Raw genomic sequence first — 12,682 nt, 5'->3', positions numbered from 1 at the left:
ACCGCTGAGGACAACCAGAAAAAGAGTAGTGCTCAGAACACTTCCCTGAGGCACACCATCGTATTGCTGAAAAGAGGCAGAGAGAACGGTACCAAGCCTCATCCAAAAGGAACGATGAGAGAGGAAGCTGCAGAGAAAGAGAGGGAGATGACCACGAAGGCCAAAAGAATGAAGCTGGGATAGCATATGATATCGCCAAGTGGTGTCGTAAGACTTTTCCAGATCAAAAAGGACGGCAACAATGGAGGCCTTCGCAGCAAAAGCAGTACGAATATAGACCTCCAAGTTCACTAGGACATCTGTTGTGCTGCGGCACTTGTGGAAACCAAATTGAGACGGGGAGAGGTGATGATAGTGTTCAAAGAACCTCATCAGACGAACGTTAAACAATACGTTAAAAGAGTTTGCAGACACAACTTGAGAGGGCAATAGGGTGAAAGTCCTTAAGGGATGTGCCCAGAGACGCTGGTTTGTGAACAGGGAGGACAACGGCATTCCTCAAGGACAGACGATGACTTCCAGATCTGATTATACAGACTCAGTAAATACTGAGACGTGCATGGAGGGTGATGGTGAAGCATCTCATAATGAATGCCATCGGAGCCCGCTACTGTAGAACTGCATTGGGCCAGGGCAAACCGAAGTTCAGAGAGAGAGAAGGGATCGTTATAGGGAAGGCGAAGATGAGTATAGAAATCCAAAGGACAAGATTCAAGGACAGGTTTATGAAGAAGGAAAGATTGGGGAAGATGAAAACCAGAGCTAACAGAAGAAAAGTGGGAACCCAGTTCGATAGCGACCTGCAACGGGTCCGCCACGAGAGTACCAAGGAGATAAAGGACCGTTGAGACATCGGGAACGAACTTACCCGCTATCTTGCGGACATGCTTGCAGATCTGCGGCAGAAGAGTGTCGGACGTAATAATGGAGATATAAGACGCCCAACATTCACATTTAGCCATACGGATGACCCTACAGGCCACCGCACTCACCTTCCAAAATAAAAGAAAAGAATCGGCCATCTGCCGGCGGCGGTGTCTCTTCCAGGCTGCACACTTACAGCAGACAGCCCGAGCACAGTCTGTATTCCACCATGGAATGCACTTTCGTGGGCCCTGAATGGAAGAGTGAGGAATAGAGCGGAGGGCAGCATCGAAGACGGTGTCATGAAAAAGAAGGAGGAAGCGAGGAAGAGGCAGAAGGGAGAGGTCAGAGAGAGCAGCACTGAGGGTAAATAGGTTCCAGTCTGCCTTAGCAAACTGCCACCTAGGGAAGGAGAGGGGGAGGGTGAAAAGAGAAATAAGTAACAAGGATAGGGAAATGGTCACTGTCATGGAGGTCATCAAAAACCTGCCACGTGAAATCTAAATAAAGAGAAGAGGAACAAAGAGAGTGATCAAGACAGGAAAGGGTGCGAGTCCGAGAGTCCAAATGTGTGGGTTCACCAGAATTCAGAAGAGACAGGGAAGAAGAGAGGATGAACGGTTCAAGAAGGCGATCCCGGGTGTTCGTCAGAACATCACCCCAAAGGAAATGACGACAATTGAAATCACCTAGCAGGAGCACAGGCTCTGGCAAGGAGTCCAGCAGGTGTTTCAGATCGGGAAGAGAAAGTGGGACACTCGGGGGAGATAAATGGAACAAACGGTGTACCATTTCCTCACAAAGATACGAGGAGCAGAACAATGGAGAGGCGAAGGAAAAAGTACGGGGACAAAGGAAACATCAGAGCGAATGAAGAGAGCAGAAGAGTTAGAAGCCCCAGCAACATCTAGGGGGGAGAGAGAAAGGAATAGCCACAAAAGCGATCAGGACGAGCACCAAGCATCGGCTCCTAGAGACAGACACAAAGGGGCGAAAACCGCGAAATCAGAAGCTGAAGTTCAAGGAAATTGGCGAAATAACCTCAAACATTCCATTGAAGAATAGACATCGACGAGAAGAAGGACAGCAACAGAGAACAACGAAGAAACAAAGGCAAAAAGGCAACACAGCACATTAAAGAAGCGCAGGATCAGGGTCAGGGTCAGCGAAGTCAGGGTTAGGGGGGCATGGGTAAACTGAGTAAAGAAGGAGGGAAGGTAGCTAGAGGACCGACCAGGGGCGGACGAGTAGGATCCGGAGGAAGAAGATAAGGGGAAAACCTAGGGTCATGGACAGCAGCAGGAGGGGCAGAAACCAGGGAATGGACCTGAGCAAGGGCACCAACCGAGAGGGAAGCAGGGGCCAAAGAGATCTCCATAGCCGGAACAGGGGGCGTAACCACAGAAACGAGAGGGGACAGAGCGAGAGAATCAGAAGTAGGGGGCGAGGAAGAAAGCGAAGCCTTTTTACCCGCCAGGGAGGAGGAAGGAGAGGAGCCAGTCTTACGCTTCTGGCTCAAAGAAACAGGTGTCCCAACAACTACATACTGGGCAACAGTTTCCAGCGTCTCAACAGAAGCTGAACGAGAGCATACACGACGGTCGTTGGGAGAGCGATGGACATCAGCCTGTATTGACAGGCAGCGTGGAGAGTCAATAGATGGAGGAGGAGAATGGGAAGCAGGATCGGAGGGAGACGAGGAAGAAGACACAGGAGACATGACAGACCAGGCAGAAAAAAAGAGAGAATCCCAGACAGAGGACCAAGAGGGGGACCCTTTGGGACAGAATTCAAAGGAACAGAAGAGAAGAAGAAGACGAAGACAGAAGACAGCCTGAACACAGTCCACATTCCACCAGGGAACGCACTTCCATGTTCCCTGAGAAGTAGAGCGAGGAATAGAGTGGAGGGCAGCGTCGAAGACGGTGTCATGAAAAAGGAGGAGGGCGCGAGGGAGAAGCAGAATGGAAAGGTCGGAGAGAGTAGCACAGAGGGTAAATAGATGCCAGTCAGCCTCGGCAAACCGCCACGTAGGGAAGGAGAGGGGAGGGTGAAAAGAGAAAAGGTAACAAGGATGGGGAAATGGTCACTGCCATGGAAGTCATCAAGAACCCACCATGTGAAATTCAAGTAAAGAGACAACGAGCAAAGAGAAAAATCAAGACAGGAAAGGGTGCAGTCCGAAAGTCCAAATCAGTGGGCTCATCAGAATTCAGAAGAGACAGGGAAGAAGAGAGGACGAATGGTTCGAGAAGGCGACCCCGGGGGTTTGTCAGAACATCACCCCAGAGGGTATGTCGACAATTGAAATGACCCAGCAGGAGCACGGGCTCTGGCAAGGAGTCCACTAGGTGTTTAAGGTGGACGTATCAGGGTCCAAGGCCTGGAAATGGTTTTGAGTCTGAGGAAGGTGGGAAGGACAAGGAGAGGAAGAGCGCAACACGCGACCATAAGAGACGTTAGCATAAGGTGGGAGCGCCTCGCCTCAAGAAAAGATAAACGCTCCCAGTGCTTCAAGTTGAGGATGGCTGCCTCAAGCTTGTAATGTATACATGCACGGGAGAAGGTAGGGTATGCCTCACCGTAATTGAGGCAGCGAGCCTTGGGAGAAGTGCACTCCAACTTAGAGTGCCCTTTGCCCCCACACAAAGAACAGAGAGACAGTTCCAGAGCAGTGGAGAACACCATGCCCAAACCTTCAGCACTTATTACAGAGCCGAGGAGAGGGAATGTATTCCTGGACAGAGCACCTGGCACCAGCAAGAATGACAGAGGGCTGAAGGGTCCTACCATCAAACGTAATCTTCACAACCCAAAGGGGTTGATGGCGATGACCATGAGGGGGACGAGAAAATGTTTCTACCTGGAGGAAGAATGGCCTTGAGCGTCGAGGATATGCCGAATATCATCACGGTGTCCTGCAGATTCCAAACACCAGTTGCAACATGGGGCGGGACGAGAATAGTGCCAACACTGGCATTCAACCGAGCTTTCTTTGAGACCCGAACAGGGGGTCTTGCCAAGGCAGGATAAGGCAGCCAAGTGGGAAGCTGCATCCTGAGAAGGAGCAGCAACGACATGTGTACCGAGACAAGTGGGGTTGAAGGTAACAGAGGCATCTACGGAATCAAAAAGATGCCTATGGAGGTAAAAATCGTCAGGAGGTGTAGAATCAAGAGGGAGGAGATCAAAGTATTTGGTCCACGAAGCGGGACCAAACAAGGCCTGATACGCATCAGTACGTGAAGGAATCGAGCATGTGCGGCCATGGCGCGGACGACGTTGAGAACCCCCAGAGAGAGAGAGGGGTTAAAAGGCACAGTAGTCATGAGAGACTGAGCCACGCCAGGGGACGAAGTGGTCACTACTGGGGGCTTGTGGCTCGACCCAACCAAAGAGGAGGGAGGGGAGCCGAGGGGAGAAGTCAGGAGGGTCAAAGGAGGAGCAAGGTTGGGGCCCAATGCAGCGGGAGCTACAGAGCCCAGACTTACAATACAGTCTGACCCGGGGGCTTGGTCACCCACCCCACGAGCCTGAGAGGGTACAAGAGGAACATTCAAAGACATAAAGATGAAAAGAGACATATTCATTCACGAATGTGCCCCATACCCACCATGGAGCCATAATTAGAGGCAGGACACCCAACAAGAAGCTATCGCCGATTATGCCGGGGCCCAATAGGGATGCGTCGTGAGTATACGCCCCACAAACGCCACCTTAACCCTTACCCACCATGGAGCAATAATTAGAGGCAGGACACCCAACAAGAAGCTATTGCCGATTATGCCAGGGCCCAATAGGGATGCGTCGTGAGTATACGCCCCACAAACGCCACCTTAACCCTTAAGCTGCTAAGGGGTCCTGAGGAGATTTACACCCCAGTGTGCATGAAAAAAAGATTCTATAAAAATATTTTGTCTTTCAAAATGTTAATATGTGTTCCCTGAGCACGAAGGGGGGGGGGAACGTAGGTTACATATTTTGGGTGCAATAGTCCGAGGAAGTCTGACAAAAAAGTGGCCGTTGACAGAGCGGTCGTCAGAGTCGGTCAGCGTCACCCGCGCTGACAGGTGGGAGTTGCCACAAAGACATTATCACTTAATTATTTTAATGTCTGATTGATTTTTTCTTAGTTTTTTGCAATAATATTATTCAATAGTGTGTATTGTGATATATTTATATAATAAAAGTGGTGAATAATTGCTATACTCAAAAGTATGGTGTGCATATTAGTGATTCAATTATTATGTTCATAAAACAATAAACAAATAGTTTTGCTGTTATTACACTTTATACACACATTATATATAAGTATCTGCATGTTTTGTTCACCATAACGAACCACTAAGTTAGTATTGAAAGTCGAAAAGCAACGAGGAGTGACCGCCATTCACCAGCCAGCCATGCATTGCCACTTCCTCAACAACGCCTCACTCGCCCACTTTTTCCTCCCACCATCCTATTTTATATTTTATTCACAATAAACAGATGTTATATATAAGTATCTACATGTTTTGTTCACAACTATACAAGTAAGCTGATATAGTTAGTTCAGGCACTAAGAGTCGTCGCTACACACACAGTCAGCTGGCGGCTCCCTCACTCATTCAAGGTCACATGCACTAAACTTTCTCCCCCAACAATACCATTTGTGGTGTTATGACACTATATACAGACATTATATATAAGTATGTATATGTTTTGTTCGCCATAACTGTACAACTAAGCTGATATAGTTAGTTCAGGCACTAAGAGACTCCGCTACACACAGCCAGCTGGCGGCTGCCTCCCGCACTCAGTCAAGTTCACACGCACTAAAATTTCTTCCCCAACAATACTGTTTGCAGAGCTATTACACTATATATAGACGTTATATATAAGTATGTATATATTTTTTATTCACCACAGCTGTACAACCAAGCTGATATAGTTAGTTCAGGCACTAAGAGTCGTTGCTACACACACACAGTCAGCTGGCGGCTCCCTCACTCATTCAAGGTTACATGCACTAAACTTTTTCCCCAACAATACTGTTTGCAGTGTTATTACACTACATACACATAATGAGCATAGTGGCCACCCTCTACATAGCCAGACAAATCATGCAGACGATGTCACCTCCGTCACCTAAATGGCTCCTCCCAGCATAATCCTTTTGCTGTTATTACACTAATACACACATTATATTTAAACGATTCTTCGCGGCAGGGGATCGTATTCCAGGGACCTGCCCGAAACGCTACGCGTACTAGTGGCTGTACAAGAATGTAACAACTCTTGTATATATCTCAAAAAAAAAAAAAAAATAAAAAAATAAATAAATATATAAGTATCTACATTTGTGTTCACCATAGAGAACCACTGAGCTCCAACACTCACGTTTATCTGTACAGATGGTCGTATGGGCCACTGCACTCACCTTCCAAAACAAAAGACAAGAATCAGCCATCTGCTGGCGGCGGTGTCGCTTCCAGGCTGCATGCTTATAGCAGACAGCCTGAACACAGTCCACATTCCACCAGGGAACGCACTTCCATGTTCCCTGAGAAGTAGAGCGAGGAATAGAGTGGAGGGCAGCGTCGAAGACGGTGTCATGAAAAAGGAGGAGGGCGCGAGGGAGAAGCAGAATGGAAAGGTCGGAGAGAGTAGCACAGAGGGTAAATAGATGCCAGTCAGCCTCGGCAAACCGCCACGTAGGGAAGGAGAGGGGAGGGTGAAAAGAGAAAAGGTAACAAGGATGGGGAAATGGTCACTGCCATGGAAGTCATCAAGAACCCACCATGTGAAATTCAAGTAAAGAGACAACGAGCAAAGAGAAAAATCAAGACAGGAAAGGGTGCAGTCCGAAAGTCCAAATCAGTGGGCTCATCAGAATTCAGAAGAGACAGGGAAGAAGAGAGGACGAATGGTTCGAGAAGGCGACCCCGGGGGTTTGTCAGAACATCACCCCAGAGGGTATGTCGACAATTGAAATGACCCAGCAGGAGCACGGGCTCTGGCAAGGAGTCCACTAGGTGTTTAAGATCAGGAAAATAAAGCAGCACATTTGGGGGAAAAATGGAACAAACTGTGTACCATTTATGCACAAAGACAAGGGCAACAGAACATTGGAAAGGTGATGGAAAAAGTAAGGGGATGAAGGGAACTTCAGAATGAATCAAGAGAAGGAGAGTTATAGGCCCCAGCAAAAGCTGAAGGGAGGGGGGGGAGAGAAAGGAATAGTCATGGAAGCGACCAGGATGAGCACCAAGCATCGGCTCCTGGAGACGGACACAAAGGGGAGAAAACTGTGAAATCAAAAGTTGGAATTCATGGAAATTGGCGTAATATCCACGAATATTCCATTGAAGAATAGACATCAACAAAAAGAGAAAGGACAGGAACAGAGAACAATGAAGAAACAAAAGTTAAAAAGGAACACAGCATGTCAAAGAAGCGCAGGATCAGGGTCAGCTAAGTCAGGGTTACAAGGCATGGGTAAACTGAGTATGGATGGAGGGGAAGGGAGTGGGAGGACAGACCAGAGGCGGATGCGCAGGGTCCAGAGGAGGAAACAACAGAGAGGGACTGTCAAGGACAGCAGGAGGGGCAGAAACCGGGGAGCACATCTCAGCAAGGGCAGCAATCGAGAGGCTAGCAGGGGCCAAAGAAACCTCCATAGCAGGAACAGGGGGCTCGACCACCGAAATGGGAGGGGTGGAGCGATAGAGTCAGAGGTAGGGGGGGTGAGGATGAAAGTGAAGCTTTCTTACCAGCCAGGGAGAAGGCAGATAAGCCAGGCTTTCGCTTTTGACTCAGAAAGACAAGTGTTCCAGCAGAAACGTACTGGGCAACAGACTTAAACGTCTCAACAGAAGAAGAATGAGAGCGAACAACACGATGATCGCTAGGAGAAGGATGGACATCAGCCCGCACAGACAGGCGGTGTGGAGAGCTAAGAGACGGAGGAGAAGGATGGGAAGGAGGCTCAAAGGGAGATGAGAAAGAAGACAGGAGACATGACAGACTGGGTAGAAAGATGAGGGAACCCCAGACAGAGAACCAGGAGGGGGACCCTTCGGGACAAAATGTAAAGGAACAGGGGAGCAGGCGGTGGGCGTGTTTGGGTCTAAGGCCTGGAAACTGTTGTGAGACTGAGGAAGGTCGGAAGGATGAGGAGGGAACAGCGCAACACGTGAGCATAAAAGACACCAGCGAAAGGGTAGTACAGTGAACTTAGCGCCACGCCTCATGAAAAGACAAACGTTCCCAGTGCTTTAAGTTGAAGACGGCTGCCTCAAGTTTGTAATGTATACACGCGCGGGAGAAGGTAGAGTGGGCCTCACCACAATTGATGCAGCGAGCCTGGGGAGAAGTGCTCTCCGACTTAAGAGTGACCTTCGTTCCCACACATGGGGCAGAGAGAGAGTACTGGAGCATTTGAGGGCACCATGTCCGAACTTCCAGCACTTATTACAAAGCCGAGAAGAGGGTATGTACTCCTGAATGGAGCATCTGGCACCAGCAAGAATAACAGAGGGCGGAAGTGTCCGACCATCAGAGGTAATTTTCACAAGCCGAATGGGCAGACGGGGACAGCCATGAGGGGGTCGTGAACGTATCCACCTGGAGAACAGAATGGCCTTGAGCCTCGAGAACATGTTTAATATCCTCGTGGCAGTCCTTGAGGTTCCTAATACCAGTTGCAACATGGTGTGGGAGGAGAACAGTGCCAACACTGGCACTTAACTGAGTATTCTTGGAGACCCGAACAGGGGTCACCACAATGCAGGACAAAACCGCCAAGCGGACAGCTGCATCCTAAGAAAAAGCAACAACGACACGTGTACCGAGATGGCTGGGATTAAAAGTAACGGAGGCATCTACTGAATCCGCAAGGTGCCTATGGAGGGAGAAATCGTCAGGAGTAGAATCTAAATGATGGAGGTCAAAGTACTTAGTCCACGTGGCAAGACCAAACAAGGCATGGTACCAATTGGTATGGGAAGGAAGCATGTGAGAGCGGCCGTGGCAGGGACGGTGGTGAGAACCCCCTAAAGAGAGAGAGGGGTCATAAGGCGCAGTAGTCACAATGAGAGATGAAGTCGTACTAGGGGATGAGGTAGTCATCACAGGGGGCTTAGGGCTCGACCCTACCACAGAGGAGGGAGGGAAGTGGAGGAGTAGTCCAGTCTGGGCCCAATGTAGAAGGGGCTACAGAGCCCAGTCTTCCAGCACAGTCCGACTCAGGGGCCTAGTCACCCACCCCCATGAGACTGGGAAAGAGAAGTCGTTTCATCATCCATGCAGCAGTCTTTCTAAAAGTTTGGGGCCTGGAACCAAGGGATACCACCTACCAGGGTAGCCAGGGAGGCCGAGCGTGGGCCAGTGCAGAAAGGGTGCATCATCCCCAGCGGTGCCCCCCCCCCCCATTTTAACAGGAAGTCCTACTGCATCGTTCATTCTCCCACACTGGTGCAAAGACCCCACTCCCCTTATTGCCCCAGCCTGGACACCTAGCCATCCACTCAGGGCTACCCCTTCAGCGAGCAGTCCGATGGCTCACAAGGTCCCTACGTGGTGCCCATCTGCATGTACAACACACAAAGAGGGAGCAGGAGAGGGGGGGGCAAAGGCAACCCTCACTAGTCCCAGGGAGGTGTACAGGAGCCCCTCACCACAACAAGGCGACACCAGAGGGAAGAGGCGAGAAGAGCAGATGTACTCCTGAACAGAGCATCTGGCACCAAGAGTTACGGAAGACGGAAGGGACCTATCAAAAGTTATTTTCATTACACAAAGAGACTGGCCATGACGACCACGAGGGGGGTCGAGTAACATATTAATCTGGAGGATAGAATGGCCTTGGGCCTCAAGGATATGTTTAATATCCTTATGGCAGTCTTTTAAGTTCCTTATCACCAGACGCTACATGGTATGGAAGAATAACTGCCAATCCTGGCATTTACTTAACCAGGCATTTTTTGACATTCGAACCGGTGTCTCCCCAATGCAGGACAACGAGGCTAAGTGGACAGCTGCTTCCCGAGAAGGAGCTGCAACAACACGTGTACCAGTATGGGTGGGGTTAAAAGTGACAAAGGTATCCACCAATTCAACTAAAGTAAGAGTAATTAGGTCAAGTGGAGGAGTAGGTTTGAATATTAAAGAGGAGCTGGCATGCACAGAGCTCCTGAACTTGACCAATGAGGTGGTAGAGGTACTTGGAATCAAGTAAGGAATATAAATCTAATTATTATTCTAATATACAAACTGCCAGATGCAACAGTTGAGGAATTCACTGAGCAGATCCACAAAATAGAAAATATCCTTGATAACCTAGCAAACCCAGTACCAGATATTATCTTCCTTGGAGACTTCAATCTACCCAGTTTACAATGGAGAATAGTAAACAATAATATTATAGCATGAAATCAACCTGGAAATAACCAATCACAGATCAGAGAAGTACTGAGATTCTGTGACAATTTCTCTCTCAGTCAGCAGATTACAGAACCAACTAGGAGTGACAACACGCTGGACCTCATATTCACGAACAAAGATGAGCTAACCAGAGACATTACTGTCTCAGACACTACGTACTCGGACCACAAGCTCATTGAAGTGCAAACTAACATTAATAACGGTAGTAGACCCAAGAGAAACAACAAGCTAGAAGGGCTATTCAATAAATTAAATTTTAATAATAAAAGGATAGACTGGGAGAAAATAAACGGAATTTACAAACATTCAATGAGAAAATGTTTAAGTAATAAAAATCCTACACAAGGTCCAACGTAGAAAGAGAACGCAGACGACATTACAAAAGTAGAAAAAAGTTAACAGAAATACTAAAGCAGATACGACTTTCCATACAAAGAAGGAATAATTTAAACATGGAGATTGAAGAAATCGAACAGAGACTGAATCATTCATATCAGATTGAAGAAAGGCAACTAAAACAGAAAGCAATTCAAGAAATAAAGAAAAAAACAAAATATTTCTTCACATATGCTAAATCAAAAGCAAAAACCACTGCCAGTATTGGACCTATTTGTACTAGTGAAGGTTCATACACTGAGGATGACAAAGAAATTAGTGAAATCCTAAAAAAACAAAATGAGGACATGTTTAGCACCCCGATACAGAGCATGAAAGTGGAAGATCCGGACAACTTCTTTATGCGTGATATCCAAACCCCTGTAAATATAACTGATATCAACACGAGCGTGGCAGGTTTTGAAAGAGAAATTGACAATATGCCAATGCACTCAGCCCTGGGTCCTGACTCATGGAATTCAATAATTATAATGAAATTCAAAGTGCCAGTAGCACAGGCACTCAGTAAAGTGTGGAGAAAAAGCTTGGACACGGGGGAGATACCAGACTCGCTTAGAGCAGCAGACATAGCCCCCTCCACACAAGGGAGGTAGCAAAGCATTGGCAAAGAATTATAGACCAGTTGCACTAACGTCCCACATAATAAAAGTACTGTATTTGAGAGAGTGATCAGGAGTCAGGTCACTAGTTTCATGGAGACCAATGACCTCCACAATCCAGGCCAATGTGGATTTAGAGCAGGAAGATCATGCCTCTCACAGCTACTTGACCATTACGACAAAATCACTGAGGCATTAGAAGAAAAACAGAGTGTAGATGTGGTATACACGGATTTCGCAAAGGCATTCGATAAATGTGACCATGAAGTGATAGCACACAAAATGAGGTCAATGGGAATAACTGGTAAAGTAGGATGCTGGATACTCGGTTTTCTGTCGAACAGAACACAGAGAGTAACAGTCAACCATATAAAATCGAGTCCAAGTGCAGTTAAAAGCTGCAGTACCTCAAGGTACAGTCCTTGCACCACTGCTTTTCCTTACTCTCATATCAGATATAGAATCAAATATAAGGCACAGCTTCGTATCATCCTTTGCAGATGACACAAAAATCAGCTTGAAAATTACCTCTGCTGATGATATTGAAAAACTACAAGCAGATATTAATAAAGTTTCCGACTGGGCAACAGTATATAACATGTTTAACAGCGATAAATTCCAGGTACTCAGATACGGTAAAAGTGAGAACCTTAAACATAATACAGGGTACAAAACACAATCAAATTTGCCCATAGTAGGAAAGAAACATGTAAATGATTTGGGAATAATGATGTCTGACGACCTAAATTTTAGGGAGCATAACCAAGCAAATATTGCGGCAGCCAAGAAAATGATAGGATGGATTACGAGAACTTTTAAATCCAGGGATCCCATCACAATGGTTGTACTCTTCAAATTACTTATGCTGTCTCGTCTTGAGTACTGCTCAGTATTCACTTCCCCATTTAGAGCAGGAGAGATTGCTGAAATAGAGGGAGTACAGAGAACATATACGGGATACATAAACGAGATAAAGCATCTAAATTATTGGGATCGTCTCAAAGCTCTCCGAATGCACTCGCTAGAAAGACATTGGGAGAAATATCAAATAATATACAAGTGGGAAAATACTGGAGGGCCAGGTCCCAAATCTGCACAGTAAAATAACAACATACTGGAGTGAACGATATGGTAGAAAATGCAGAGTACAACTAGTGAAGAGCAGGGGTGCCATAGGCACAATTAGAGAGAACTATATAAACATCAGAGGTTCACAGTTGTTCAACATCCTCCCAGCGAGCATAAGAAATATTGCCAGAACAACCGTGGACATCTTCAAGAGGAATCTAGAAAGTTTCCTCCAAGGAGTGCCGGATGAACCGGGCTGCGGTGGGTATGTGGGCTTGTAGGCTGCTGCAAGCAACAGCCTAGGAGACCAAACTCTCACAAGTCAAGCCTGG

This window comes from Procambarus clarkii, chromosome 1, assembly GCF_040958095.1.
Source record: "Procambarus clarkii isolate CNS0578487 chromosome 1, FALCON_Pclarkii_2.0, whole genome shotgun sequence".
Lineage (NCBI taxonomy): Eukaryota > Metazoa > Arthropoda > Malacostraca > Decapoda > Cambaridae > Procambarus > Procambarus clarkii.
The sequence above is the reverse complement of the archived record's forward strand: the minus strand, read 5'-3'. Positions refer to the sequence as shown.